Below are 6,000 nucleotides of genomic sequence, written 5' to 3'. Positions count from 1 at the left end.
CCATTATGACATAGTGCATATGTTTTGATTTGATTATAATATAATAAGATATAATTATGATTGATATGATATGATGATATGCTTATTAGGAGAAATGTGGCCTATTCAATACAGTGCTCTAGGTAACCATGTTAGAGATGAGTGCTAGATCTGCTTTCTGGGAGTTCCTTACATAGATGAACTCATGTGTCACCCAACCCCAACATATAATTATGGAATATAAATTCACTGAGATATTATGATCCACTAGGTGATAAAGAGTCTAATAAGAAATTATGTAAAGACCTATATGAAGCAATGCAAAGCAGGATAAACTAAACCCAAATTAGAACATAAGTTAGAAAATACTACAGAACTCACTTTAGGCCTATGAAACACTGCATTCCTTATTATTTATTTGTGCTTGGTGGTTATAAATATATAAAATATTTAAAAGTTAATTACTATACCTTATATTCATAGAGAATTATAAAATATTATAAATCATGGGACCTTAGATTTCATCTATTTCAGTTCTCTTCTCCCAGAGAGGATAGGCCCTCAATGCTTTCTATTAGCTGTTTCTCCTTATTTTATATCATCCACATATTTGATTAACATGCCGCCTTCACCCAACCCATGGAGAAAGAATACTGAATAAAATAGATCTAAAGACAAATCCACATGGCCTTCCACTAGAGAAAATTCTCTAGGCTGATTTTTGTTTGAGGTTCAAACTTTTGATCTCATTATATTGTAAACTCATGGAATAAATATTCACCCCACCCCAAATATATGTGTGTGTCTGTGTGTGTGTGTATGTATATACATATATATATATATATATATATATATATATATATGTATATACATACACACACATATATATATACATATATACACACACATACATATATAGATACATATATACACACACATATATATACACACACATATATACACACACATATATATACACACACATATATATACACACACATATATATACACACATATATATATACACACACTATATATATGTGTGTGCATATGTGTGTATATACGTGTGTACACACACACACACACACACACATATATATGCATATATATATGACTTATTTATAGTTTATAGTTTTATAGATTTGTTTATGGCATTGGAGGGTCATGAGGTTAACTAGATCATACACATACAACTAGTATGTGTCAAATGCAAGATCTGAATATAGGTTTTCCTTATTCCAAGACTGACATCTCTATTCAGTAACTTGTGATGCTACCATATTGCTCCTGTTTCATTAGTTACCACTCTCTGGATCAAAATGAGTCATCTATTTCTAAATCTAACTAAACATTATAATGCAAAACAGAGGCACTTTATTATTTCTTTAATCTCTTTTTCTTCATCATTTTGGCATTTGTTTTCAGAAGACATTAAATATTAAAAATACCTTATTTTCTGATAAATAGAAGTATGTAAAGAATAATTTTATGTAACTATATCTATATAAATTTATGTGAACTGTAGCCATCTCTAGGGTAGAGGGAGGGAAAAAAAAGAAAGAAAAAGAAAAAAATACATAATAATTTAATAGAAAATTGTATATAATAGATTTGCAGTTTCATATATAATCATCTTTTTTATTATATTATCTTATGGAAATGCTTGTTTTATTCCATAAATTAAAAGTAAAATAAATAAAAAAAGAATATAATCTTTGATTCTAATGCTCTTTTAAGGAAAACTTTGGTGTGGGGGGTGGAGGTGGGATTCATTTAATAACTATGATGTATCTACAAAATATAAGAACATTTTATATCTCACTTCTTCAGGAAATTCATTATAATTCTTTAGAAGGGTCAAATTGCAAATCAAAATGCACTCTAAAGATCACATTCCACTGGGTTCTTGTGGTACTTTTCTTTCTGTGAGGGGGGAGGGAGATGAGTAAGACCTTTCACTTCATCAGGCAATCAGAAATCACAATATGGATATTCCCTCCACTAATGGTAGATCAACTGCCTTTTGCAACTTGAAATCTTAGTAGATTTCTTTCTATACTGAGAGAATAAGTGGTTGCCGATATCCAGACACTCACTTTGTGTCAGAGGCAGTTCTTGGACCTAGGTATTTTGGTTTCCCAGGCTAGACTCTCTATGTACTATACCAGACTGTGTTCTCTTCTGTTGGATTACACAAGTAGAAATATTAAAAAAAAAAAATTAGAGAATTCATAAAATATGGCATAAACTATCATTTTAACGTGTTTATAAATATACAATTTCTTCATTTAAAATCACTGGAGGAAGTAAACTATAATTGCTTTATTTAATTACTTTGACATTAATGTAATTAGCAATTGCTAGGAGAGTAAAAATTGCAAGATGAATGTAAATAGCCCTTGAAATTTTGACAGACATTTCATTTGCCTAAGAACCATAGGTCTTCCTGCTTTGAATTAGTCATAGAAAATTATTTGGAAAAAAAAAACCTGAAGAATAAACCTGCTCACCTAATATATTAACTATCAACATCTGAAAAGTTCAACTTTGTTACCCTCAATTGTAAGAAAATGAATCCTACAAGGATTCTTTTCAACCCTGAGAAATGCAGCATACTAAAGAACTTCTATTTTAAGGTATGATTATGATCTGTTACAATTTGGGTTTAACACACATTTCCAAATCCATGTTCCTTTTTTTACACTTTTCTTGCTAGCTCACAGGAGATAAACAGAAATTTTAGCTAAATTTTGACCATATTTCTTATAAATGTATTAGCTTTGAAGTGTCCTGGGACAGAGCATCTCTTATACTTTTAAAACCTGTCTTTTTTTTTCCTGTTAGTGTTGCCTTCCAAAATACTTGCAACAGAAGGATTTGCCTATTAGAATGAAATATGCATTACTGGTTACCCTAGAGTGACTTGAATACTTTTATATCACAAAATACAGAATATAATCTGAGACTTGAAACTATACAATTAAAAAAAAACTGTTGTGAGGGTAGGGTTGAAGGTGGGTAACAAAAAAGATAGTCATATTGAGGGAAGAGTGGCACCAGCAAATAAAACTGGGGAGGGGCTAGGGGCAGGGCTGGGTGCCAGAGAGGGCTACAAAACCCCGGGGATGTCAGGTGTTTTATATAGTTGCACAAAACAGCTGATTATTACAGAGGTAGCATAGAGAACTGTGTGCTTCCTCCTACCAGGCTATTCACACAGGCCTCCTTAAGATCTCTGTAAACACTTTCCTATATACTTCATACAGGTAATAGAGAAATAGGACCTTTTCAGCTGAAATGAGCAAAGGAGAGAAGCCAAATCAGCTTTCCATATTCTAACTAAACTAAACTATTCACCACCATATGTACTGTATGTGCATATATGTGTGTGTGTGTGTGTGTGTGTGTGTGTGTGTGTGTGTGTGTGTGTGTTTGCTCTTGGCATTCCCACTACCTCCTTCTAAAATGCTACCCATATTTCAAGGTCCAGCTCAAAGGTTGCCTCCATCATGAAACACTCATACATGAAGTTCAGGAAGGAAAATTGGAAATGATCTTTTTACTTTTATTTTCATATAGCATTTTGCACCTCATATACAATTTGTGTGTGTGTGTGTGTGTGTGTGTGTGTGTGTGTGTGTGTGTGGCAATTGGGGTAAGTGACTTGCCCAGAGTCACACAGCTAGAGAGTGTTATGTGTCTGAGGCCGGATTTGAACTCAGGTTCTCCTGATTCCAAGGCCAGTGCTCTATCCGTCGTGCCACCTAGCTGCCCACTGCCCCCCTTATGCAATCTTGCTTCATCCCAGTCAGTTTTCCAGTTTTATATGCTTATTGTAGAGTGTTATGAATTGGTGTATATGTCGAATCCATTCTGTTAGATTATAAGTTCTACGTAAGCAGAGATCAAGTCTAAATTATCTTTGAATTTTTCATAAGCTCCTAAGGTGCTTTGCACATATTAGAAAAAAATAATTTCTGAATGTGTTGAGATTTAGGGGTACTGGGACCCTGAAATAGCAGCATGCAGGTCCTGCCTGAATGAATTCAACCCAAGCCTTCTTTCAGCCAAACATAAGGTTTACTAAAACACTGATAGAGGATGGGCATGATTCTAATAATCCACCATACTGACCAGACCCTTAAGGAATCTAAGCATTTGTATCACTAATGCAAGTGGGGCAGATTGAATCTGAACCATCGGCCTGATTTCAAGAATCTGAGCAATTCAATGGTGGCCAAGATGGTTCTTACATATAGAAAGAGTGTGGGAGGGATCTAGGAGTGGCCAAGTAGTCTGGGGTGACTGGTAGGTAACTCCAGGGATCTAGACCACATGACCAAAGGAGAATGGAGTCTAGATAGGATCAAGGGTGGGGAAGTGGCTTGGGCAATCTGGAGATAATAGACAATGGGGAGCTGGGCAACAGAGAATTGGGAGATTAGGTTTAGGCTACAATGAAAGGCTAGTTGAGAGGATTATAGCCTCAGGTGGACTCCAGAGATTTTGGAACCAGGGCCCTGTGCCACATGAGAAAGTCCAGGGCTTTTCCTTTTTTGGGCCCAGATCTCATCCCCATCATTCCCCCCTCAACCAAATGGGATCCAAATTCTTTTGGGATAAGGGATGAAGGTCTTGACTTCTGAAACTGCTGTCTGCTGGGAAGGAGTATAGAACTGTCCCAGCCTTGAAGGTGTCCCAAAGAGGAGGTTGACTGGAACGGAGCACTGGCAGTATCCAGGGGATGCTGCATCCAGAGGATGATGGGGGTACATTGGCTGGCACCCACTGTTTACTACCAACTGTCGGTGAATGGCCTGTAGTTTAAAAGACACAAATCAGGCAAGCAAATTTGCAGGGCCCACACATAGGGAGAAGTAAAAGTGTAAGAGCCCCAATTAAAATCATTTACATTTGACCTGCAGGATTATCTGATCTTTTTACTTTCTCAAAAGTTTAAGTAACACTTTTGCAGGTGGAAGTTTCCCACCCCTGGATTCAATAGTTACCCAAATGAATTTGCGAGAGACTGACTTTTACTTCAATTATCACTGAAATTCTCCTCTGTAAACCAAATTGAAGATGTTTCTGATTTAATTTCAGTTGTTTGGTGGTATTGAATGACTACACATTCAGGTCAAAACAGCAAGATCTCACAAACTTGCTTTGTGCTTATATCTTTTACTGACCACTTACTCTGATTATAGACATTTACTATAAAAGGATAAATCAGGGACAAGATTTAGAGCCCAAATATGACAGGATAAAATATTCTTGGCTCTGTTTGAATTCAGCTCTTAGATGGTGGATTATTGATTGTTTATGGGATCTGAAACACTAAAAGGAAAAGACCATATCTTTGAGATCTGGACCCCAAAAAGGAAAAACCCTGGACCTTCCCACATGGTCAAGTGTCTGGTATTCCTCTGAGACTATAATCCTTTCAACTGCCATTTTTATTGTGGCCTATGCCCCATCTCCCAATTCTCTGTTACCTCCCCATCACCCCTGGCTACTTCCCACCCTTAATCCTATCTAGACCCCATTCTACCTCCCAATCACTCCAGCCTACTGGTCACTCCAATCAAGATCCTCCTTAGAGCCCTTCTCCCAGTCACCCCAGACTACTTTGCCTTTCCTAGATCCCTCCCACAGTCTCTCTGTATATAAAATCTATCTCATCTCCATACAGGGAGCTCAGATTCCTTCAGAGCCTAGCCAATGCTTAGATTCCTTAAGAGTCTGGCCAATATTACAGATTATTAGAATCATGCCCACCTTCTATCAGTGTTTTAATAAACCTTGTCTGTGGCTGAAAGAAGGCTTGCATGGATTCATTCAGGCAGGCCTCCTACACCTCAACAAATGGATGAATATTCAACACCATCCCCACCTGAGCTCCATGCAAACTTTTCTGTACAATTTTTTTTTCAAATGAACATCTGTGGCTGTTTCATTTTGCTAAAAATCTGATCTGCTGAATTTTGAGATGGAGTATAAATTTATTTAATATTAATCATC

The 6,000-nt window shown here is 36.3% G+C and overlaps 1 protein-coding gene across 1 annotated transcript in view; it reads right to left on the bottom strand.

Moving 5' to 3' along the window:
• LOC144456269 (pro-neuregulin-3, membrane-bound isoform-like) overlaps window positions 1-6,000 on the bottom strand; it is a 453,429-nt gene that overhangs the window by 103,565 nt on the left and 343,864 nt on the right. The gene's annotated exons all lie outside the window — the stretch shown is intronic.

This window comes from Phascolarctos cinereus, unplaced genomic scaffold (assembly GCF_003287225.1).
Source record: "Phascolarctos cinereus isolate Bilbo 61053 unplaced genomic scaffold, phaCin_HiC Scaffold_3;HRSCAF=262, whole genome shotgun sequence".
NCBI lineage: Eukaryota > Metazoa > Chordata > Mammalia > Diprotodontia > Phascolarctidae > Phascolarctos > Phascolarctos cinereus.
This window is presented reverse-complemented; position numbering and strand designations above follow the sequence as displayed.